The 26,799-nt window shown below is 41.6% G+C and overlaps 1 long non-coding RNA gene across 1 annotated transcript; it reads right to left on the bottom strand.

Moving 5' to 3' along the window:
* Positions 1-4,418: 4,418 nt before the first annotated feature.
* On the bottom strand, positions 4,419-25,800 carry LOC138421639 (uncharacterized). The gene is made up of 2 exons (XR_011249568.1): positions 25,565-25,800; positions 4,419-5,152 (listed from the first exon to the last, which is right to left on the bottom strand). It is a non-coding gene; the product is annotated as an uncharacterized lncRNA (long non-coding RNA).
* Positions 25,801-26,799: the final 999 nt, after the last annotated feature.

Genomic DNA, 26,799 nt, shown 5'->3' with positions numbered 1-26,799 from the left:
AACACGCAAGACTGATTCCCTTCAGGATGGACTAGTTGGATCTCCTTGCAGTCCAAGGGACTCTCAAGAGTCTTCTCCAACACCACAGTTTAAAAGCATCAATTCTTCTGCGCTCAGCTTTCTTTATAGTCCAACACTCACATCCATACATGACGAAAAACCATAGCCTTGACTAGACGGACCTTTGTTGGCAAAGTAATGTCTCTGCTTTTTAATATGCTCTCTAGGTTGGTCATAACTTTCCTTCCAAGAAGTAAGTCTTTTAATTTCATGGTGTAGAAGCTATCTAAGAACACTCATAGTAGAGCAAAGAAAATTTTCAGGGCTTCCACAGAGTAATGAACGCATGCATGCATGCTAAGTCACTCCAGTGGTGTCCAACTCTTTGCAACCCCATGGACTGTAGCCCACCAGGGTCTTCTGTCCATGGGATTCTCCAGGCAAGAATATTGGAGTGGGTTGCCCTGCTCTCCTCCTGGGGATCTTCCTGACCTAGGGATTGAACCAATGTCTCCTGTGGCTCCTGCACTGCAGGCGGATTCTTTACCGCTGAGCCACTGGGGAAGCCCAGAGTAATGGATACAATTTCCTAAACAGAATGAGGAACCCAGTATCAGCCTCCATCTTGGAAACCATTTGTGTGAATGACATGAACTCCGAGACTGGCTACCATCTTTTTTTAATCTCTTAGAGAGCAAACAGTGTTTTTAATATACCCTCATAAAGTCAAAAAATGAATACAGTAACATAATAAGTCAATTTCCCGGTTATTATCTGCATGGCCTAGCTACTGCCTCAAAAGACTGACATTTTCCTCTCTCTTCCCTCACAAATGCTTAGTCCTCCACAGGCATCACATCTATGCTTCCATAATGGTATTTCTGATGCAGTTTTCGACTCTCAGTTTCATACCCAACCTCCAACCATCCAAACTTGACCTCCTTTTCTATTTTAGGAACTCAAGTACATTGTAAATGTTCCTGTTGATGAGCTCAATGTACAGTGTTAATAGAGTGTTCACATAGATGCAATGTTATGCTAAATAAAAAAGAACAGGGAATGTTCTTCGTGCCAAGCCAAGCCATGGACTCACATTTGGGTATTCAGATTGCAATGATCCCCTGAAGTTTCAAGTATGAGTGATGGTTTCTGCTGCACAAATGAAGGACTATGAATAGGCATGAAAGAGTGAGCGCAATCCAGTACCCTCTGCAGGCACGGGGCCATTTAGATGTTCACGGTTCTCTTCTTTACTATTATCACATACAACCAGGATATGGGGAAGTCTCGGAAGGTTACACTGCTAGTATAACACAGAAGTCAAAGAGAAATCTATCTGAGTAACCTCGGTAGACTTTCTATCGCTGTTCTTACATATCATGTAGAAGATAGAGCGTGCAGGCAGGGCTCACCTCAATGAAAATCGCTCTCTAATTCTTTCACTCTATTTGGGGAGGAGATCCCTGATGTGATCTTGGCTCCTTACTCTTTGCTAGAGAAGCCCATGGTAACTCACTTTTACTGGTCAGTCCCCGAGGGCTTCATTCTTTAAATCCCATTCGAACATGTACAGGAGGCATTCCTGCAGCCTACTTAGGAAACTATTTCTTGAGGAACAGTCATCACATTTCTGAAAAATTATGGTGGCAGCTGATCCAAAATCTTGGCCTTGAACTCCAGCCAATGTTTTCTTGACTCCAAAGTGTCCTGCCAAAACAAAGTAATCGCACAGCTGACAGAACCTCTCTTGTTACCTCTTAGGAATGACCATAATTTACAGCCTGCACTGCCAACGGGGGTCTCCCAGTGAACATACAGCTACTCTGGGTGCGTTTCAGTGAGTCATCTCAGGGCTAATACCTCATGTTTACCTTCTCAGGGAAACACGGAATTCCTTGTTTGAGGAGAGTGAACATCACCGATAAGGAACTCTGTTTTTACTGTAACTGTGTGCCCCTTTTTTCCTTCCAAGGTGCCTTACTGGTTTCCTGACCTGACAGCTTGGTGCCATGTCCTGAGGCCTCCAATATTTCTCGTAGATGCTTGTTCCAGACTTGAGGGGGCCATGACCAAAATTGTCGCTATGGAGACTTTTTAAAGGAAACACGTCACATTTGGCTTTAAAAGCAGACAGACTCCCTCCTTCTAAAAGGAATAATTGTGTAATTTTCAGAAAGAACATTCTAGTCTTGACTATTCATTTTAAGGCAGAGTAGGCTCTGGACTCAGGACCCTCTGGGCTACAGATTCTAGGTGCTAGGAGCCTGGTAGTGGGGCAGGCAGGAAGAGGGAAAGACGTAACCATCAACTTTGTGAACCTGGGTGAGACAATAAGGAGCTAACAGCTCCTGAGAGACTAAATGCCCAGAGCTAGAGGACTCGGAGGGTCTCTAGGGTTTTTTAAGTTGTACTGATTAGCTTCAATGCCCTCTGCCTTTTGACAAAGATAAACATAACCAGAAGACCCACTGAAGAAATTTCACCCTGTCCTTCCTAAGAACTAGTCAATGGGAAGAAAGATCTGGGCACTAGTTCTGACCAGAAGGCTACAAGTCACCCAAGGTCACTAGAGAGACACCAAGTCATGGCACATTTTCTCAGAAACTTTCATTCTCTGTTCCTGTATGGCGAAAACCCAAATCCTGGTTTCTGTAAACTGGCAAATCCCTACCCTCTTTGTACCAGGGTTCATGCTTCTACTGATCCAGTGTTCATTCCATTCCTTACGCATTTTGAGCCTCTGGAGCTCTCTGCTGAGTTCTTTTGGCGAGCTCAGGTATGCATTTGATTTTTTTAGCGTTATCCAGCATTTCTAACTGTTCTGCAGCAGGAAGTCTCCAGGTAATCCTATCTTCTGTACTACCAGAAGTGAAGTCTATGAAATCTAATGTAAAGGGAACTGAAAGAGATCAACAATGGATGTGCTTTCTTACCTTTAGTAGAAAGTGTCAGACACCATGAAGTCCCAAATCAAGGTCTTCAAGGCGAGGTCAATTTCTGCAATGGGTAGTCTGTATTACTCCTGAGAGGAGCTTTCTGACAGAGGCGTCAGTTACATTTTGTGCAGGGCTTCTGTGTCTGCTGCCTAGACTACATCTGTTGGTCACACTTCCCACCTGGGGAAGGGAGGCTCCTATTCATGCCTACAGACCAGACTACTGGTCCCTGTTTCTTAGACTCTGAACCATTGGCTGGCCTTCTTTTCATTTTTTGGTTATCCTGTGCCTGAATGTTTTGAACCATCACCTTGCTCCAAGCTAAAGAACCATGTTATTCCATCCTTAGAATGCTCGCCTGAGTCCCAACCCGCTCCCATGTTCTAGCTCCCAGGATGCAGCACTTTCTCTGAGTCTTCTCCCCAGCACAGACAGGGGCACAGCATATGAAGACCCTGCTTTGACAGTTCAGGCAGTACGAATTCTAAGGAGGACGGAGGGAGTGGGTCTGTGGCATCAAAAGATGAAGATCTACCAAGAGATTCAGAATTGAGGAGACCTGAAGTTAGCAGATAGGAGGTCTTGCATAAGCCTTTTCAATCCCCTTTATATCCAAGGTTACTGTTTGTGCTCTCTCTTCATTCATTCTCTGCAGCCTCAATAGTACCCAAGTTACTGGGAAGGACAAGTCTAGGGCCCTTAAAATTCTCCATATTCTTTCCCCCTTCCATCTTCCTCTTACCTGTGAGGAAACCTCTCATCCAATCTCTCCTGAAGTTAATTGTCAATGAAGGGAATGGTAATGTCTTTTTGTTGTGGTGGTGGTAAAAAAAACACACCACATAAAATTTACCATCTAAGCCACTTTAAGAATACAATTCAGCAGTGTTAAACAAATTCATGTTGTTGTGAAATAGATCTCCAGAACATTTTTTATCTTTCCAGATAAAAATCTTCTTAATCTTAATTCTATACCCATGAAACAACAATTGCCCTTGTCCACCTCCCCATAGGCCCTGGTAACCACCATTCTTCTTTCTATTTCTATGAATTTGACTACTAGATGTCTCATATAAATGGAATCATACAGTATTTTTACCTTTTGGGGACTGGCTAATTTCACTTAGCATAATGTCCTCAAGGTTCATCCATGTTTTAGTATGTGTCAGAATTTCTTCTTTAAGGCTCAATAATATTCCACTGTGGGAATATATCACATTTTGTTTTTACTTTCATCTGTCAGTGAACATCTGGGTTGGCTATTGCTAATATTGCTGATATAAATGTGGATGCAAATATCTCTTTGAGATCCTGCTTTCAATTCTTTTGGATATATTCACAGAAGTGGGATTCCTGGGTCACATGGTAGTTCTATTTTTAATTTTTCAAGGAAGCTCTGTACTATTTTCCATAGCAGCTGCCTATTCCCACCAATAGGGTACAAGGGTTCCAAATTCTCCACAACCCTGCCAACACTTGTTATTTTCTGTTTTTTTTTTTTTTTGACAGTAGGTATCCTAATGGATGTGAGGTAGCAAAGTCTTTCTTATATTTCTTCATAAAGTTCCTGGAATTATGGATGTTTTGAAAGTATCCCATCAGTCAACCTCCAGTTGTTCAGTTCAGTTTTCAGTGGTGATGGGGATTCAAATAATCTTCAAAATTCAAAGAAGTTGCTACAAATTAAGAGTTTTCTGATCAAGAGTAAAAACATCTAGAAAGTTCATGTTTGCTTTCCATCCAAAATTATCACTCAATTAATGTTCACCACCAAATTCCACCTAGGTTCATTACATAAGTTTTACAGAGCTCTCCTTACAAGCCTCCTGTGTGTTTTCCTAATGATGGAAAGACCTTTTCATATTGGCCTCTGCTTTTCTTGTGCCATGTGTTTTTTTATGCTTGGACTAGACTAGAACCATAGGAGTCCATTACCTTCTGATTTCCATTCTTGCTCTCTCTCCTTAGTCTGGGATTGTTGGCTTCTTTTTGGAGGTCACAAAGGTTGCCTTGGCTGCCTTTAAGTAATGACTATAAGCAACATAGCATTTTTCCTGCAAAAGACTTTCTGTTCATCAAATCTCATTTGCAGTTGATATTGGATTAGAACCTGGTGATTTAGCTTGGCAAGCTGGTTCCTGTCAGCATCATGCCATTTCCAAGGAGGGCATCTCATGGTGTTTTCTGCCTGGTGTTACTCTCTCCAAAGCATGGCTCTGAAATGAGAAATTATACCTTTTACATTCCCCTTTATTTCCTTATTATCTCTTTAGTTACAGCTCTGTACCCATTCAACACAACAAAATATATGGCAAGGGGAGAACTTATGAGTTACAATCAATGAATATTTTATCTTATTGGGAGATAGCCTGAAGGAAACACAGTGTGCCAACCTATGCTTGACCCAACACTATTTGACATTTCAGTCAAGTACAGCTGAATGCTTCTGACCTTGAAACTCACTGGCAGCTGGGACTTTATAGATAAGTTAATCTGGGACCATGACACTTTTTGCTTATGTGACCAGGGTGGTAGTTCTCAAAAATATGCACCTTGGGAAGCAATGTATCCCACGGATCCTACTTATTCACACTTGAAAATGCCTTTCAAAAATGCCCTCACTGTAATTAAAACATAAAATGAAGACACTTTAAATAAAAATTCAATGAGAGGTTGACATGAGAAGAAAATTTTTCCCTTATGACTAAAACAATGGTGAACATAAATCAGAAACCTTAAAAAGAAATTCAATGGCAGAAAAGAAAGATGGAAGAAAATTGGGTCCTTGAAGAAGCTGATGATCCATCTGGGGCCACCATTATAAGGACTTCTTCTTGTTAGGTGATATTATTATTATTTAAGCTAGTTGAGTGGGTGTTCTCTGTTATTTGCAGCCAAAAGCATCTCAAGTCATGAAGCCTTGTATAGGGTTTGGTGTTTAATGAATGAACAATGGGAAGCTGTTAAAGGATCTCAGGAAAAGTGTGACAGGGTCAGCCACGAGCTGAAAAAAGATGATCTAATTTCAGTGTGTGGAGACAGGGTTGTAAGAGTTTAAGGAAGAATGTGTGCCAAGTCGCTTAAGTCATATCCTACTCTTTGTGATCCTGTGGACTATAGCCTGCCAGATCCTTTGTCCATGGGATTCTCCAGGCAAGAATACTGGAGTGGGTTGCCGTGCCCTTCTCCAGGGGATTTTCCTGACCCAGAGATCAAACCCATGTCTCCTGAATTACAGGCGGATTCTTTACCACTGAGCCACTGGGAAAGCCCAAGGAGGAATACAGTGTCTAAATATTAAGGAGAACCAGGCTTAAGGGGGAAGATTATGAGATACAGCTTGAAAATGCTGCATTTTCCTGCTGGAGATGCCTAGTAGGCAGTGAGATAATGGAACTTAGAGATGAGATTTTGATTAGAGAGATAAATTTAAGAATTATTGATATTTATAGCTATTGAAGTCTTGGGTATGGATGAAAGGGGCTGAGATGAATATTTGAGGAACTTCAATATTTAAGGACAGGAGAGGATGAGTCTTCAAAGGAGACAGAGAATGAGAGGCAGTATAGAGGGTCCAAATACCCTAAAGTCAGTCCATGGGTTTCTACTTAAGAACCCACAGGGTAGGATTGCTTGATGATTTCTCAGAATTTTCTTATTTCTGAGATCCTTGATTCTAAGATAAATCTTGATTTCTCCATAATGTGAAATCAATGAAAAATACTGTTGAATATTTTTTTTAACTCTTGTCAATCCCCAATAATCCTTCTGTCTTCAGACTCACACTGAATATTATCTGTCCTTTTCTTACAGCATACCTCACTATGTATTGTGATTGTACATGACTATGTCTCATTTCTCCAAGCAGGGCTAGTTATTCTTAGAGGCCAAGAATTATGTCTTATTTATTTCCTTATCTATCTCCCCAAACTGCTGTACCTAATCAGTAAGACATTTTGAATGCAGTTGGACACCAATACATTTTTTGGCAAATATGTATTTAGCACATAATTTAATATACTGGGTAAAACTGCTAACATTTAAAAAATTGAATTCTTGAACATGAACTAGAAAGTCTGAATAAACTCAAAGATTCACAAAAGAAAAACCCCATTCTGAAGAGATCTTAGGGTCATGAAACATTTCCCTGAGGTCTTCCCTCTGATGAGCATGCAGCTCGCTGTCTGTTTAAGATGATAAGATCACTACAAATTATTGGCTTCCTGATTTTTGATTCAGTCTAATTATCAAGATATATAAGAGATAAAATAATCTTTACTTTGACCATGGCAATCTTATACCCCCCCAAATTTCTCATTTTCCTATCTCTTGCAGTCTTCCAAATGAGATCCTTTCTCAAATGAGGAAGAAAGGGATGTTGCATTTGACCAAAGCAGGCTTCACAAATGGCTGGAGCATCAGAGACTGATATAATCTGCAATCTGAGTCAATATTTTCAGCTTTGTCTTACTATAGTTTTGCCTTGTGACTATGTTTTTAACTGATGTCCATCCAAAGCAGCACATTTAACATTCAGCTAAATTCATTATAAAATCTAAGAGTTGGCAAACAATTGATCCATTATTATGGGACATTTGAATAAAGTGCAGAATGGAAGATGACACATACGTTTATTTTTATTTTTAAATTAAGAAATTTAACTTAAAAAATTAAAGTATGGTTAATTTACAATATTGTGTTAGTTTCAGATACACAGCAAAGTGCTTCAGATACATATATGTGTGTGTGTATATATATGTATATGTATATATATATAATTTTTTAGATTCTTTGCCATTACGGGTTATTACAAGATATTGAATATAGTTTCCTGTGCTATACAGTAGATCCTTGTTGGAAACTTATATTTATTGATCCCTTCTACTGCTGGGCTCTTTAATAGTATTATTTCATTTGATAAGAGGAAAAGAAGTATATTTGTTTTCTGGTTTTACCTATATGTTAATAGATAGTTGAGAATTTTGAAAATCACTAGTCCAATTACATGACAAATGTAAGATAAAAATTAAACTAAATGATTTAAAGTCCTGGGTTTTTAAGAAATCTAGATTGGCTCTTCTGCTTTCACACATCCAACAGCCCCTCAAAATTCCCTCTTTATTAAGCCAGCAACCATTAAGTTACTCTTAAACTCACACTAAGTGCTATTTAACACAGGGGACAGAAAGCCAGATAGGGCTGGTTTTTGGTATCAGTAGTGTCTTTGTTGTGGACAGATGTCAGCTTCCAAATTCTTACTACACTGTACAGATTTGTGTACCTCAGGCAACTTCATAGCTCAAATCCTACCCCTTGGGGACTTATAGCAACTTGTAAATCCATGAGGAATTTTTCAGCAAAGTTCTATTTCTTAGTTTATTCATGGATTAGACTTGTAAGAGTAGATTCATTCTAAGGCCCTAATGAGCAGGGCTTTTTTTTTTTTTCTTCCACACTGAAAAGAACACTTGCTTCTCTTTTTCCAACATTCAGCTTATGATGGTTTTAGAATTTATGTTCTCAGTTTTATCCTCCATTGGCTTTGAAATCTTAGAAAATACTCACCATGGTTCTTCCCAGAATCCAGCACTATTCAAAGCCTTTCTTTATGTAGCATTAGAAAATGGAGACCCACAAAACTATTTCACATGAGCCTGTTGCTCTGGTTTACTTCTAGGAACATTGGCTCTGCTCTTCCGACTAACCAGAAGTCATGACAGTGGTCTAATAATTGAGCGATGCCTGTTATTAGAGGTGGAGAACACGAAGAGGATTCTCACGCCAAGTTTCTCAGAGTTGGGGTATAGGTAAGTTCTTTTTTCTTTCACTAGAAAAGATTTGATCTAGATTAAAACAACAACAACAACAAAACTCCCAAATAATGGATGTCTTTGGAATGAGGCTCATAGAAACAAGATGGGAAGTATTAATCCCATTGCCCACGTGGCTGCATGTGCCAGCATCATGTTTGCAATTGGTTGGGGGCATTTCATTGATTTCTACGGAGCCATCAGTATATGGGTTTTTAAAACTTCTATTCTGAGCTAAATTTCCTTTTAGTCCTCAATATTTGCTCATTTCTGTTCCGTTATTCCCAAACTTCATCCTTTTCTGCTTCACTTCATTTCAAATGCATTTCAAGGGTACGTTTTTCTTTGGAGGCCATAGGACATAAAAAATGAGCTGAAACGTTCCTTAGAGTTCACCCACTATGATGTCTTCATTTTACAAATGAGGAAAATGAGGCAAAGGGAAAGGAAAGAAATTGTTGGTCACAACTTAATAGGATCTTAACTCTCCTGAGTTCTGATTCAGCCACCAGACCAAAAAGGCAATATATTTTGAAGCAGAGATCAGAATAAAGGCACATGTCTGGGTAGTTTGTTCCTTTACTCATTGAGCCAGTCAGTTGCAAACTCAGTCATGTTTGTCTCTTTGCGACCCCATGGACTGTTTTCTGCCAGGCTTCTCAGTCCATGTAATTTTCTAGGCAAGAATACTGAAGTGGGTTGTCATTTCCTACTCCAGGGGGTCTTCCCGACTCAGGGATCAAACCCAAGTCCCTCGCGTCTCCTATATTGGCAGGCAGATTCTTTACCACCTGGGAAGCCTCTGGTTCCCTCACTATATGACCCTATATTAGCTTTCTGTGCTGTGACAAATCTCATCATAGTATCTTAAAACAATATACATTTACCTTGTCACTATTTATGTATATAAATACACATATATATAAAAAATGCTATTTGTATCTTACTATTTCTGTGGGTCAAGAATATATATCAAGGTTTAGCTGGATTCTCTGGCTTCATGCTGTAATAATCAAAGTATTGGGCAGGTTGTATTCTCATCTGGAGGCCTGACTAGAGAAATAGCCTCTTTTGAACTCTCTTAAATTGTTGGTAGAATTTTTTTCCTTGTGACTGTGAGACTGAGGCCCTACGTGCCTTCTGACTATTGCATAGAGGCTATCCTCAGCTCCTAGAGTCCATCTTCACCCCTTTGATATGTGGCCTTTCTATCACGGCCACTTACCTCTTCAAAGCCAGGAAGGGAGGAAGTCTGTAGCAAGCTAGAGTCTTATATAATTTAACAATCAAGTGGAGACATTGCGTCATCATTGCCGTATTCTAATACTTAGAAGCAACTCACAAGTAGTGCCCAAATTCAGTGGGAGAGGATTATACAAGGGTTTGAATATCAGAAGAGGAATGTTGTGGGGTTCACTTTACTGTCTGTCCACTACAACCCCAAATGATTTGCTTGGGCTGGTATAGGAATAAATTCCACATGAACAATATTTTCACTGTGGATCACTGTCAACTCGAAAACATGTTTCTGTGGTGTGTCTCCAAACTCCATCCTTTATCTCATTCAATGATTTTATTCTTTTTACAAATGACCCCATGAAGATACAAAAGATAAGCTTTTCAAATTTATGGGTGAAAGAGATGAGCGTGAGCAAATAATTTGACACAATTATGGCCCATTTTTATTTTGATGCTAGTATAATGGGAATAGTATTTTTCATTTATTTTAACATAGTTTCGGTATTTGAATTTCCTGGTATGTGACCTCCTGTTACTCTAGAGATACCATTTGCTTTGGGGAAAATTAGAATTTTTGAAGCAGGGGTGCAAGGACAGAAGTGATGCTGATTTTATAAATTCCAAAATGAAAGTTTTGAGTTTACAGATTGACAATATTTTGAAAGGGGCTTTGGTGAGGGAGAATAGATTGTCTAAGATTCTTTAGCTCCCAAGAACATTTTCATTACTTTAATAAGAAACCCTATACTGTTTGCAGGCACCCCCTGTCTCCCCCAGCTCCTGGCAACCCTACTTTTGTCCCTAAAGGTTTGCCTATCTTGGACTTACATATAAAAGAAATGATAGAACATGTGGTCTTTTGTTACTGGATTCTTCCACTTAGCATAGTAGTCAAGGTTTACCCATGCAGTAACATGGGTCAGCAGTTCATTCATTTTCATTGCCAACTAATATTCCTTTGTAAGACAGGCCACATTTGACTTATCCATTCCTCAACTGATGGACATTTGGGTTGTTTCTGCTTTTTGGCTATTATGGATAAACCAGCTTGAACATTGCTGAACAGACTTTTGCATGGACATAGGTTTTATTCCTCTTGGATGTATAACTAGGAGTTCGGTTGTTCCTCTTCAAGCTTTGGTATCAGATCATTGAGTTTTATTATAAGTAACAGGGCAGAGGGAACTTTGGTATGAGATCTCGGAAGCTTCTTCCATTAAGGAAGGAAGGAGAGCTCATCCCTTGCAACCTCAGAGGGCTGTGGGAAGGAGGAAAGAGCTAGAATAGGATACAGAGGTCCGATGTCAGGACCTTGGGGACTATATTCAAAGCCCAAAATTCAAGGGCTGCACAAATATCCAGATAAGTATACAGAAACCTAGTCATATTGGGGTGATCAACCAGTTTCCTTAGATGAAGCTCCAATACTTTGGCCACCTGATGTGAACAGCTGACTCATTGGAAAGGGCCTGATGCTAAGGAGGATTGAAGGCAGGAGGAGAAGGGGGCAACAGAGGATGAGATGGTTGGATGGCATCACTGACTCAATGGACACGGGTTTGAGCAAATTCTGGGAGATGGTGAAGGACAGGGAAGCCTGGCATGCTCCAGTCCACGGGTTTGCAAAGAGACTTAGTGACTGAACAACAACAAGCCTGAGGTAACTTGCAGAATTCTGGAACTGGCCTCGCAATGGGCTGGGCAGCCATAATTCTTAATGTGGTGTAACCCTGACAGAGAGGCTGACCGAAGGATCAGACACACCACACTGGTCTCCTATAATCCGTTTGGGTCATTTTCAGAGCCCAGACATTCTCCCATGCCCCAAAGAGGGCACATGGATCAGCTGAGAAGGCTTAGAACAAAAGTTCACAGTGACAATGTTAGACCTCACCTAAGCCCTGTGAAACAGTAGAAACAGTGTCAGACTTTATTTTTTGGGGGGCTCCAAAATCACTGCAGATGGTGACTGCAGCCATGAAATTAAAAGATGCTTACTCCTTGGAAGAAAAGTTATGACCAACCTAGATAGTATATTCAAAAGCAGAGACATTACTTTGCTGACTAAGGTCCGTCTAGCCAAGGCTATGGTTTTTCCAGTGGTCATGTATGGATGTGAGAGTTGGACTGTGAAGAAGGCTGAGCGCCGAAGAATTGATGCTTTTGAAGTGCGGTGTTGGAGAAGACTCTTGAGAGTCCCTTGGACTGCAAGGAGATCCAACCAGTCCATTCTGAAGGAGATCAACCCTGGGATTTCTTTGGAAAGACTGATGCTAAAGCTGAAGCTCCAGTACTTGACCACCTCATGTGAAGAGTTGACTCATTGGAAAAGACTCTGATGCTGGGAGGGATTGGGGGGCAGGAGGAGAAGGGGTCGACCAAGGATGAGAAGGCTGGATGGCATCACGGACTCGATGGACGTGAGTCTGAGTGAACTCCGGGAGATGGTGATGGACAGGGAGGCCTGGCGTGCTGCGATTCATGGGGTCGCAGAGTCGGACACAACTGAGCGACTGGACTGAACTGAACTGAAGCCCTGTGATCCTGAAAAACAAGTGAAGTATAAGAAATCTCCTATCCTTTTGTGTTCTAGGAAAGGGATCACTGCAAAGAAACACCCTCCCTCCTAGGACCTAGCAAAGACTATTGTTGTTTTTTAGCTGTGGCATGTGGGGCCTAATTCCCTGTCCAGAGATTGAACCTGGGCCCCTTCACTGGGAGCAGAGTCTTAGCCACTTGACCTCTGGGGAAGTCCCCCAAAAGACTCTGAGGCAACTTGGTTTACCTGCAACAAGACTAGACACACTCTCCACAGTCTCATTTTGCCTCATAAAGGATCAGCTAAACTGCCTGTGTCTACAGATCAATTGGAACAAAATAACTTGTTAAGCAACCTTTAGTTGGAGTTCAGATTCTCTCTTTCCTTCAGGTCTCTGAATGTTGGCCAGCCCTCAGCCTAAGCCAGCAAACAACCCCTCCTGAGAATAGGTTGGCCTCAGGGTATAATAACATTCTCTGCTCGGCTATTCCCCCACACCACCGTGTCATCCAGTTCTTTTTAGCCTTGTTTACTCCTGCCTGTAAAAGAAAAATTCTTGCTGAACTCTTGAGAGGCTTGCAGACTTATGGTCAAGAAGTCTTCCTATTGCAACAGCTCCTTCTCCTGCAATAGCCCTTCCCCCTTTTGCAACAATCCTTTCAGATAAAGTTTCCTCTTACTAAGTCTGGATTTGTTTTTATTTGACAACAGCAAACGGCAAGTTTGTGACCAGAGGCAAATGGCTACCGATCCGGCTGGGAATGCCAGTGTGGTAACTCCAGGCTCAGTTGGGGCAATTGATCTCTCAGGGATGACATTGTAGACAAGCTGCTCCTTGGTATGGACCAGTGGGAACCAGAGAGTGCCATGTGGACTTGGGGCCGCTTTTCCATCATCATAAAGTCTCATGATTCCTTCAGCCAGTGGGCATCTGGGAGAAAAGGGACTGGAGTGCCCCCAAGGACTAAAAATTTACTCAAAAGAACCGAGTCAGTTTCTTCTGGCTTAAAAATCTTTTTTAATGAGACATCATTACCGGAAAATTTATTTTTTTTTCTTGCTACCCAGCAGGGTCTTATGAGGGTGACTAGCTGTTACCAAAAATTTACAAAAGCTGCATTTTCTTAGCACAACTGAAGGTAGTGTGTGCAAATTTGTGACCGGCTACACTAGAATTATGAATCACATAAAACCAGATGATGTTCCACAGCAGTAAATGTAAGATCCTGCCTTTGAATTCAAAAATACATAAGTACAGGATGCGAATATTTGGTTTAGGAGCTACACGGCAACACTCAGGAAGAAAAAATTAGGGGTTGTATTAGTCAGGAATTTTCTGGTTGCAACTTACAGAAGCCCAGTTGGAATTAGGCAAAAGGGCAGAGAGGGAATTTATCGGCTCTCAGACTCCAAGAACAACCAAACTGAAGGAAGGAAGGGAGGCAGCTGGGTTTCAGGAATAAATGGGGCAAGGGACACGAGAACTCTAGGGCTCTCTACATTCTAGTCTTGGCTTCTCTTTGGGTGGCCCTCTCCTTTGGGTTTTTGTCTCTCACTACAGACCATCCTTTTGTGTTGAGCAGGGTCATGGCCCTGAAATGCTTAAAAATCTTCTGACTTTTGGTATTGGACTTGAGAGAGGCTCAGAAAAATTCTGTGGAAGCTTTCTGATAGAAAACCTGGTAAGGTCTGTCCTGTAACCACGGAAACGGAGTCATATTTAAAAAGGGCAGTTCTCAAAAGAGCCATTTAAATTCCCAAATTTCAAGAAGTAAAGGGAGTTTCTGGATAAATAGCCCCCTATAGTCCAAGCATAAGTGTGTGGTCAATGTTGTTAATATTAAGTCAGAGAGAGAACGTGTTTTTTTCAGTGAAGCTGATGTGGCAGGAGGCTGGGCCTGTGGATGTGGAGTTTCAGGTGCTGAGGTCAGTATACCTGGAGGCGAGGGTTCTATTATGGGGGTTGTGCTCAGAATAGGTTATAGATCAAACAGAGGGCATTTTGAGGGAAGCAAGAAGATTGGTGGGGCAACTTAAACCATTCCATGCTATTCCTCATGTAGTTGCCTCAAGGAGCCCCTGAAAACACTGAAGATGTTCAGACTGGAGAGGAGACGGCACAGGAACATGGTAGCTGTCGTTAGCTGCTCCGATTCTTTATGGACTAGTACATAGAAGCTTCAGGGTAATAGGCTTTGATTCAACATCAGGACTTCCTCATAGGTAAAGCTGTCCTGGATGGATGGGGGTATATGATGAAGCAGTGGGATAACAACGTGAGGCAGTATTGGGTTCATTTATTTGCTCCTTCAACCCTTCATTTATTCTGCAAATATTTATTCATTAATGAATAGACAATATCACCAAATAGACAATGAGTTCTACAAAGCAGCTCATCACTGCACTACTTAGAGTGCTAACACTATATTAATGTCTGTTAACTGAATTGAAGAATACTCGAATGAGCAGATAGTGTGATCACTGGGCTGGGTACTAGAGATGGCCGTAGGAGCCTCCCGGAGCTCACACATCTCAACAACCAAGGCAACCGATTGAACAGCGGTGCTGCCTTGTACGCAGTGCTCTGACAGATGTATGCACATGTCGCTTTCAAAGGGCAGAGGAGCGGTACTGTCAGGAAGTGCTCCTGGGGCCCAGAGAAGGGCTGGTAGAGTTGGAACCTTCTTATTGGAAAAGATGAACAAGGTGGAGAGGAATGGGACGAGCAGTCCCAGAGGGAGAAAGAGTGGGGCTAAGGGAAGGAGGTGGGGCTGGGGGCAGGGAGGTGAGAGCTTCTGCTCCTGGGTTGCTCCACAGCCTGAGGAAGTTCCCTCTGCACTTCCCGTTCTTGCCCCAAGATACATGCTGGGGAGGAGGAGGGCAGTCAGGGAATTCCAGGTATACTGGAGGTCTTCAGCCTGGTTCATCCCCACTTCATATGGGGAGAGTGCAAAGATTTAGGGTCACCAAGGTGCCCTACACTCCTCAGAAGAAGCCCTTTACCCACTCTTTCCTTGGAGCGTTCACGACCTCACTCCCTCCTCCTCCCTTATCCTACCTGACCTTTCTCTACTGTGTGATATGATGGATGTGGGGTGATGTAATGGAATAGACTCAGAATCATAAAGGTGTACATGATGGACCAGATTTAACCTCTTATCCATACAGTGTTCATTTACATTTTAATTTAGGAGACTATTTTATCCTCAAGGGCTTCCAGGGTGGCTGCAATGCAGGAAATGCAAATTTGATCCCTGGGTCAGGAAGATCCCCTGGAAAAAGAAATGGCAACCCACTCCAGTATTCTGGTCTGGAGAATTCCATGGACAGAGAAGCCTGGCGGGCTACAGTCCATGGGGTCACTAAGAGCTGAACAGCTTGTTGTTTAGTTGCAGCTTAGCGACTAAACAGCAATGACATTCTCAGTGGGAAATTCTGAACATCTCCAACAGAAGTGAGAGGACTTAGAGGATTTGTGACAAGGATTGACTTCTTTATCCCCTACCCTAACAGTTTTTTTCACACTGTGAGAGTGGTGGATTGGGAAATCAATTTTGTGAGTCACAGCTAGAATTTTTAAAAGAATGAAATGTAATTGAATACAGTGGAATACAAGAGATGAATATCAGAGTTCATAGCATGTAATAAAGGTAAGCTATGTTTAACAAACGGAGAAAGCAATGGCACCCCACTCCAGTACTCTTGCCTGGAAAATCCCATGGATGGAGGAGCCTGGAAGGCTGCAGTCCATGGGGTCACTAAGGGTCAGGCACGACTGAGCGACTTCACTTTCACTTTTCACTTTCATGCACTGGAGAAGGGAATGGCAACCCACTTCAGTGTTCTTGCCTGGAGAATCCCAGGGTCGGCGGAGCCTGGTGGGCTGCCGTCTATGGGGTAGCACAGAGTCGGACACGACTGAAGCGACTTAGCAGCAGCAGCAGCATGTTTAACTAAATATATTTCAGGCAAATATATATGTGAATGTAAATGATAAAAAGTTATATTTTTACTGTGAGGTACAGTAAAAACAAAAGTTTGAAAAATGCTGTCTTAAGTTTACCCTCTGCTGCTGCTGCTGCTGCTGCTGAGTCACTCCAGTCATGTCCGACTCCGTGTGACCCCATAGACGGCAGCCCACTAGGCTCCCCCATCCCTGGGATTCTCCAGGCAAGAACACTGGAGTGGGTTGCCATTTCCTTCTCCAATGCATGAAAGTGAAAAGTGAAAGTGAAGTTGCTCAGTCGTGTTCGACTCTTAGCGACCCCATGTACTGCAGCCCACCAGGCTCCTCTGTCCATGGGATTTTCTAGGCAAGAGTACTGGAGTGGGGTGCCATTGCCTTCTCCGAAGTTTACTCTCTACAATGTACAATTTTATTTCATCTGAATGAGTTCTTGGCTTTTTCTTAGAATTGGGACAATCTTGGCTTGTTGTGGATTCTAAGCAGAATATTTTGATTTTTTTCCTATGTCCTCTATCAGAGGAGCGGAAGTCTCTCAGTTTTTCCAAGTCCTCTCAGGAAATGAAACAAAATGAAATACTAACAATTGTTTCCTGCCTACCTAAGCAAATGATTTTTGCCTGAGATTTCCCCAGGGATCATTATAAGAGATGAAAACTTGACTCAGTGTTTCTAAGAGACGTTGAGGATTAGAGTCAATAGTGCATATCTGCCATCCACAAGAGTAAATGTGGATTTCCTACTGGATATTTCCATTTGTGGAAGGCAAAAAACCAGTGGGGTCTCTTTAAATTAAATAAGGTCACTGGATAACTAATCTTGAGGAAGTTAGTATCATAGAGCATTCCCCTGTTCACAAAAGCAAAGGCAAGGAGATCTCTTGGGTCCACAGCACCAGGTGATGGGAGAAGAATGCACAGAAGAGTTTTAAATCATTTGTCCATTTTAGGGTAAATGCACCTGAAAATAATAGGCTATAGAAATTTTCTTTTTCAGAAAAGCTTTCTGAGCTCTGAAGAGACATATGGAAAATTCCATTTCACCAGGATAAGAGGATGACTGAAAATGCCAAGTCTATTAGGTATAAGGTGATATAGACCCCACCCGAAACTCAGAGGACAGGTTTGAGAATTTCTGCTCCAGGGAAACTATCCAGAATTGTAAACTGGTTGCTTATGTGATGTAACTTGCCCAGAATCTGTACCACTCAGATGCAAACCCCCTCAAACAAATGAACAACCCACCCCTAAAAACCAAAACTCACCCCAAAACAAAAACCACAATCCTCCCACCCTCAATTCTTTGGCAAAATTGATAACGAGTGTGGTTAACAAAACATTCTTTTCCTTGGCTAGACTTCCAGAAGAGAGACTTTGTTCTCCCAGGTGACTTAAGGAGGAGCATGGCTTTGTGTGTTTTTCGGAAGGGCTGAAGGTGGAGTGACTGTCTCTCTTGTGGTGGAATTCCCTGTTGTAGGTGGTCTTTATGGCTCAGGCTGCCTCCTAACTACATTCTGATCATTTAAAAAGTGAAACTCTATTTTGTTTACCATTTCCTTTGCTGTGCAAACCCTTTTTAAGTTTAATTTAAGTCGCATTTGTTTATCTTTGTTTCTATTTTCATTACTCTAGGAGATGACTCATATTCATTGGAAGGACTGATGCTAAAGCTGAGACTCCAATACTTTGGCCACCTGATGTGAAGAGCAGACTCATTGGAAAAGACCATGATAGTGGGAAAGATTGAAAGACAGAGGAGAAGGGTATGGCAGAGGATGAGATGGTTGGATGGTATCATCAACTCAATGGACATGTGTTTGACCAAACTCCCAGAGATAGTGAAGGACAGGGAAGCCTGGCATGCTACAGTTCATGGGGTCACAGTGAGTCTGACATGATTTAGTGATTGGACAGCAACAACAAAAGAGGTAGATGAAAAAAGATATTGCTGTGATTTATGTCAGAGTGTGTGCTGCCTATGTTTTCCTCTAAGAGTTTTACAATATTCATCCTTACATTTAGGTCTTTAATCCATTTTGAGTTTATTTTTGTATATGGTATTAGGGAGTGTTTTTATTTCATTCTTTTACATATAGCTATCCAGTTTCCCCAGCACAACTTGTTGAAGAGACTATCTTTTCTCCACTGTATACTCTCACCTCTTTTGTCATAGAATAGCTGACCACAGGTGTGTGGGGTTATCTCTGGACTTTCTATCCTGCTCCATTGATCTATATTTTGGTTTTGGTGACAACACCATACTGTTTGGATTACTGTAGCTTTGCAGTATAGTCTGAAGTTCAGGCATTTGATTCCTCCCATCTCCATTTTACTTTCTCAAGATTGCTTTGGCTATTTGAGGTCTTTTATGTCTGTGTTAGTTGCTCAATCATGTCCAACTCTTTGTGACCCCAGACTGTGGCCCACCAGGCTCTTCTGTCCATGGGATTTTCTACCCAGGATACTGGAGTGGGTTGCCATTCTCTTCTCCAGGGGTCTTCTCAACCCAGGGATTGAACCTGGGTCTCCTGCATTATAGGCAGATTCTTTACCATCTGAGCCACTAGGGAAGCCCTAGTAAAAGAGGTCTTTTATGTTTCCATACAAATTGCAATTTTTTTTTTGTTCTAGTTCCATGAAAAAAATGCCACTGGTAATTTGATAGGGATTGCATTGAATCTGTAGATTTCTTTGAATAGTATGGTTATTTTGACAATATTGATTCTTCAATCCAAGAACGTGGTATATCTCTCCATCTGTTTGTGTCATCTTTGATTTCTTTCATCATCATCTTATAGTTTTCTGAGTACAGATCCTTTTGTCTCCTTATGTAGGTTTATTCCTAGGTATTTTATTATTTTTGTTGTGATGGTAAATAAGATTGTTTCCTCCATTTTTCTTTCTGATCCTTTGTTGTTAGTGTTTATAAATGCAAGAGATCTTTTTGTATTAATTTTGTATCCTGAAACTTTACCACATTCACTGAAGAGCTCTAGTAGTTTTCTGGTAGCATCTTTAGGATTTTCTATGTATAGAATCATGTTATCTGCAAACAGTGACGTTTTACTTCTTTTCCAACTTGCTGCTACTGCTGCTAAGTCGCTTCAGTCATGTCCGATTCTGTTTGACCCCATAGACGGCAGCCCACTAGGCTCCTCTGTTCCTGGGATTCTCCAGGCAGAAATACTGGAGTGGGTTGCCATTTCCTTCTTGGATGCATGAAAGTGAAAAGTGAAAGTAAAGTCACTCAGTCATGTCCAACTCTTAGCGACCCCATGGACTGCAGCCTACCAGGCTCCTCTGTCCATGGGATTTTCCAGGCAAGAGTACTGGAGTGGGTTGCCATTTCCAACTTGAATCCCTTTAATTTCTTTTTCTTCTCTGATTTCCATGGCTGGGACTTTCAAAACTGTATAGAATAATGGAGGTGAGAGTGGGCACATTGGTTTTATTTCTGATTTTAGAGGAAATTCTTTCTGCTTTTCTCTGTTGAGAATCATTTTAGCTGTAGGTTTGTCATACATGGTCTTTCTTATGTTGAGGTAGGTTCCTTCTACCCACTTTCTGGAGAGTTTTTTTTTTTATCATAAATGGGTGTTGAATTTTGTCACAAGCTTTTTCTGGACCTATTGAGATAATCTTTTTGTATTCTTTAATTTGTTGATGTAGTGTATCAAATTATGCATGTTGAAGAATCTTTGCATTCCTGGGATAAGTCCTACTTGATCATGGGTATTATCTTTTTAATGTACTGTTGGATTGGGTTAGCTAGTATTTTGTTGAGAATTTTTGCATCTATGTTCATCAGTGGTATTGACCTCAGAATGGGAGGAAATATTTGCAAGTGAAGCAACTGACAAGGTATTAATCTCCAAAATATACAAAGAGCTCATGCAGCTTAATATAAAAAAAGACAAATAACCCAATCAAAAACTGGGCAGAAGATCTAAACAGACATATCTCCAAAGAAGACATACAGATGGCTAAAAATCACATGGATTCAACATCACTAATTGTTCAGTTCAGTTCAGTTCAGTTCAGTCGCTCAGTCATGTCCGACTCTTCGAAACCCCATGAATCGCAGCACACCAGGCCTCCCTGTCCATCACCAACTCCCGGAGTTCACCCAGACTCACATCCATTGAGTCGGTGATACCATCCAGCCATCTCATCCTGTGTCGTCCCCTTCTCCTCCTGCCCCCAATCCCTCCCAGCATCAGAGTCTTTTCCAATGAGTCAACTCTTCGCATGAGGTGGCCAAAGAACTGGAATTTCAGCTTTAGCATCATTCCTTCCAAAGAACACTCAGGGCTGATCTCCTTTAGAATGGACTGGTTGGATATCCTTGCAGTCCAAGGGAGAAAAATGCAAATTGAGACTACAATGAGGTACCACCTCACACTGGTAAGACTGGTCATCATCATAAAATCTACAAACAGTAAATGTTGGAGAGGGTGTGGAGGAAAAGGAACCACCCTACACTGTTGGTAGGAATGTAAACTGGTACAACCATTATGGAGAACAGTATGGATGTTCCTTTTAAAACTAAAAATAGAGCTACCATATGATCTAGCAATCCCACTCCTGGGCACATATCCAGAGAAAATCATACTTCAAAAAGACACATGCACCCCAGTGTTCATTGCAGCAGTATTTACAATAGCCAAGACATTTAGGAAGTAACCTAAATGTCTATCAGCAGAGGAATGGATAAAGAAGATGTGGTACCTATATAAGATAGAATACTAACTCAGTCATAAAAAAGAACAAAATAATGCCTCTTTCAGCAACATGAGTGGACCTAGAGATTATCATTCTAAGTGAAGTAAGTCAGACAGAGAAAGACAGATATCACATGATATCACCTATACATAGAATTTAATAAAAATGATACAAGTGAACTTATTTGTAAAACATAGACTTAGAGACCTCAAAATCAAATTTATAGTTACCAAAGGGGAAACATGGGGAAAGTGATAAATTAGGAGACTGGGATTAACACATACACTTTACCATATACAAAATAGATAGCTAATAAGGACCTACTATACAATATATTGGGCATAGAGCACTCAACTCAATATTCTGTAATAACCTGTATGGGAAAAGAATCTGAAAAAGAATGGAAACACACACATACACACATAAAACTGATTCACTTTGCTGTACACCTGAAACTAATACCACATTGTAAGTCAACTGTACTCCAATAAAAATTATAAAAAGAAAACCCTGGAATTTCAGGAAGCAGGGTTAGTCACTCAGTTGTGTTTGACTCTTTGCGACCCCATGAACTGTAGCCTGCCAGGCTCCTCTGTCCATGGAATTCTCCAGGCAAGAATACTGGAGTGGGTTGCCATGCCCTTCTCCAGGGGATCTTACCACCGCAGAGATCGAACCTGGATCCCCTGCATTGCAGACAGTCTCTTTACTGTCTGAGCCACCAAGGAGCCATGGTGGTGAGCAATTCATCTGATTTCTCAGAGCCCTCAGACCAGGGCAGTAAGTGGTTACCTTAATGTTATAATATTAATATTTCATGAGCTTCAGAACATACCTGGATGCTCCCTTCCAGAAATTCCACCTTACATTGGCCCCAGTGAAAATTCCATATACTGGAAAAAGTCACTGCTAAGCTTTGTTAATGTTCACTCACTAAATTGTGTCTGACTCTTCATGATTCCATGGACTGTGGCACATCAGGCTTCCCTGTCCTCCACTATCTATCTCCTAGAGTTTGTTCAAGTTCATGCCCACTGAGTAGGTGATGCTATCTAACCATCTCATCTTCTGCTGCCCTCTTCTTTTGCCTTCAATCTTTCTCAGCATCAGAGTGTTTTCCAATCAGTGAGCTCTTAGCATCAGGTGGCCAAAGTATTGGAGCTCCAGCTTTAGCATCATTTAGCATTCTTTTAGCAATGAGTATTCGGGGTTTATTTCCTTAAGGATTGACTGGTTTGATGTTCTTGCAGTCCAAGGGACTCTCCAGAGTCTTCTCCAGCACCACAATTCGAAAACATCAATTCTTCAGTACTCAGCCTTCATTATGATCCAACTCTCACATCCATACATGACAAATGGAAAAATTATTTGAATATACGGAATTTTGTCAGCAAAGTGAAGACTTTGCCTTGTAATATGCTCTCTAGGTCTATGCTGTCTTTAAGTCTTACCTGTTATCTAAATTTCAGTATGAAAGACTTTTTTTTTTTAACTTATAAGGACAAGATTGGAGAGGGCTGGGAATATAGCATGTTACAGCATTTCTCTCACATTTGGCCCCATGCAATTCGAACAGATTTGTTTATAGTTTAATGAATAAATGCTTATATAGAAGCAATGAAATTAAAAGTAGCAAGCAGGGTTGCAGGGACCACTATTAATATTTTAAGGAGATTCAGACCATCATGATTATCAAGAGGCAGGATGATCGCTGCTGACAATGCTGACTGAGAGATGGAAAAGACAACCTTTTAAGTAGAGGTTTGCTTAGAAATAGGGCTTCCCTGGTAGCTCAGTTGGTAAAGAATTTGCCTGCAATGCTGCTGCTGTTGCTGTTAAGTCGCTTCAGTCGTGTCTGACTCTGTGCGATCCCATAGACGGCAGCCCACCAGGCTCCCCCGTCCCTGGGATTCTCCAGGCAAGAACACTGGAGTGGGTTGCCATTTCCTTCTCCAATGAATGAAAGTGAAAAGTGAAAGTGAAGTTGCTCAGTCGTGTTCAACTCTTAGTGATCCCATGGACTGCAGCCTACCAGGCTCCTCCGTCCATGGGGTTTTCCAGGCAAGAGTGCTGGAGTGAGTTGCCAATGTAGGAGACCCCAATTTGATTCCTGGGCCAGGAAGATCCCCTGGATAAGGGATAGGCTACCCACTCCAGTATTCTTGGGCTTCCCTTGTGGCTCAGCTGGTAAAGAAACTGCCTGGAATGCAGGAGACCTGGGTTTGATCCCTGGGTTGGGAAGATCCCCTGGAGAAGGGAAAGACTACCACTCCAGTATTTTGGCCTGGAGAATTCCATGGACTGTATAGCCCATGGGGTTGCAAAGAGTTGGACGTGACTGAGCAACTTTCACTTTCACTTAGAAATGAATGGTCACACAGGGAACTCTGCTCAAAACTCTGTAATAACCTAAATGGGAAAAGAATTTGAAGAAGAATAGATACATGTATATGCATTACTGAATCACTTTACTGTGCATCTGAAACTAATACAATACTGCTAATCAATGATACTCCAATATGAAATAAAAATTTAAAAAAAGAAATGAATTGTCTCAGATTCTAGCAAAGTTATAGAAATTATATCAGAAATGATCCAAGTTTCACTGGAAATGATTTATGAACCCAAGAAGTATGTTTGGAGAGACAGTTGAAGAAAATTAAGTAAAAGCTATGAAATGTAAACGAACTCTAAGAGGCTGGAAACTTCCATGAATGCCTGTAAGGAGTCTTTCAAGTAGGATTATTTTGGGAATGTAATTCTGGATTCTTATTTTCATCACTTGGAGCCTAACCTCCGCATCGCTTCTGTATGTAATTGGATGTGTGTACTCGTAACGTTTCACCCACTCCCCAACACCGCTTAGCAGAATGCATGGATTCCAAGGATAAAGGCTGAAAGGAAGGAAGGAAGGAAGAATGAGAGAGAAGGGAAAGAAAAGGATACAAGGGAAAAAATGGAAGGAAGGAAAAGAAAGCGAGTATAAAGAAGTAAGTGTGGTTAGAGCCTATAGAAGAGAATCCAGACAGAAACAGAGGCAGGCTTTGTTTGTCTTGCTTCACCATCAGGCTGCAGCGGGGACTGAGGTCTGCTTCCTTGTTTGGGGAGCAGAGAGGATCTTCTCCATCTGGGGTATGACAAGGAGTGGGATTCTTAATGAGCAGAATCCACAAGTCTCCCTAGGAGAGATGGTCAGATGGAGTGAATTTAGGGGGGTAAAAGAAAGAACAAAGGAGAGGAGAAGGCCCCGAAGGTGTTATGTGGGAAAAAAACGAGGCAAATGAGTCTATATTCAAGGCACAGCAAATGTTCTGCAGGTTGTGCAAACTAATAGTAGATACATGAGGTTGGTCTTGGCACAGAGCAAGTACTCAGTAAATCGTCACTGGGTGAGGTCTGATCATGGAAACTTGGGGTGGGCAGAGAAGTAGGTGCTAAAAGATTTAAGGGGATGAATTAGTTTCAAGCGTAGTGAAGCATTTATATTTTGAATTGATCTGCCAGTTATAAATCTTTTTTTTGGGGTGTGTGTGTGTGTGTATGTGTGTGTGAAGTAGGACCTTATTGTTAGCATGCTCTTTTGTTCTGCTGTGGTCATCATATGGACCACTTCCTAATTCAGGACTCTGAAGTATTTCCTGTTTTGGAGGCCAAGCCAGAGGCTGATCTCCCTGCGGGGCATCACCGCTTCTGTGAGAGGCCACCTTTCCCTCCTCCTGTTTCCTGAATCTCCATTTCCTCCACTGTTTTATTCAGCAAGGATGGGGACCATCATGTGAAATAATGGATGTCTGCCGCTGCCTGAAGCCCAAAGCTTCTGTTGCTGCCATCACCCCAAGTCTCCCTGTGGGATCCCATTTCTGCTTTTTGGGATCCCCACCTTACTGCTGAGAGTCCCACAGACTACCATGGTGGAACAGGAGAGTCCCAGCAACTGCTTCCTGATGTCCTGAGTTGGAACTTGCCATGTTTTTATTTCAAAAGCAGTGTTGAACGTGGTGATGAGATTTCATGGTGCTCTTAATGGACTGCTACACTCCAGGCACAAAATGAGTTAAGGAAGCATTCTGGGGGTTGGCTCAGAATCTAACCACAATGTTTCTAGGGCAAATTGACTCCTAATTTGCCAATAATCAACTTAGAAATGACTTTTAGAATCAAGACATATTCACTGAGAGCTAACCAAACTATTTTAGCTTTTGCACAAAACTCAGATGGTTGTAACTTGTCTGAATTAGGGCCTTCAAATAAAGTAGATTGAATATATCCTATGCCAACAGGCTTGCCCTCATCACAGGCCAGTTTGCCCATAAGGAAAGAGGCAATAAAGTCTGATATTCTGGTGGTACTAATACCTTCTGGATGTTTGTAGAAGGAGCAACCTTGGGCCAAATGAACAAGAAAAGAGGAAGTTCCCGAACCACTTGCAAAGGGTTGAGGCTGAGGAACAGATGTCTCTGGGTTGCCCAGACGTCTGCCACATGGCCCAGTGGTGCTCCTGCTGCCGAAAACCCAAGTCTACAACTCAGGGTGGTCTGGAAAGGAAGGATTGTTTTCCTGAGAGTGGTTTCAAGAATGTAGCTCCTCACCTAATAAAAGGAATGTGCAATGATTAACTGAGTCTAATATTAGCATCTGCAAAATAAAGAGCAATTGGGCCTGCCATGAAGGAGAACAAACCTTGCATGCACCCACTGCCAGGTAAAATCTGTTCTTTTTCAGTCATAAATCTTTCTTGGAAGCCGAGAGAAGGATTTCACTTCCGTCAGAAACTGCTGGGTGAAGCAGAGAGAAGGAACATGATGTTTTGATGAAAGCATCTCAAGTTTAAAGCTCTTGTCTCTTCTGCCTGTTTTGCTGATTGCTTTCTGATGGTGTCCTTGACTTGGCTATGCCTTTCATTGTTTTTCATAGGATGGAGTGGCATTGGGGAAAGGTCTGGGTGGGCCATTTGCTTCTGGCTTTAGCTTCAGTCAGAGGACTAGCATCTGACATGGAATCTCACTGTATCCAAGGTGTGCCTGGGTTAAGCTTCTCTGAATACCAAACCTTTGATAACTGTGAAGAATATATTATAGACATTTTAGCTATAAGGGACCTCAAAGATCCCATATCTGATATCATATAATAAATTCTTTAGTGGTAATGTCTCCTACATCAGTGGTCCCCAGACTTTAGTATGCATCAGAAGCAGCTGGAGAACTTGCTGAAACACAGATTGCTGGCCCAGTAAGTCTTGGGGGGAACCCAAGGACATGCGTTTCTAGCAAGTTTTCAGGGGATGCTACCATTGTGGAGACCATACTTTGAGAACCACTGCCCTACATCAAAGGGTTTCCTGAAATCAAATCAAATAATATAAGTAAAGTGGTTACTACTAATTTGAATCTCTGGTTCAGCAAGGGTAGTAACCTTATGGGATGAGCAAGTCAATTCAATTTCATCTCAGTTACTGGTGTTCTTGAGTTTAAGAAGACCATAAAGTCTATAACATCTTATCACTTGGTAGCCACTTCACTCAGGCTGGCTAATCAAAGTGCTCTACTCCCTGGACATAACGATAGGTCCAGAGGTCCCAGCAGGACTACTG

Source organism: Ovis canadensis, chromosome 16, assembly GCF_042477335.2.
Source record: "Ovis canadensis isolate MfBH-ARS-UI-01 breed Bighorn chromosome 16, ARS-UI_OviCan_v2, whole genome shotgun sequence".
NCBI classification, from domain to species: domain Eukaryota; kingdom Metazoa; phylum Chordata; class Mammalia; order Artiodactyla; family Bovidae; genus Ovis; species Ovis canadensis.
Note: the sequence above shows the minus strand (reverse complement) of the source record. Positions and strands in the feature narration are given on the sequence as shown.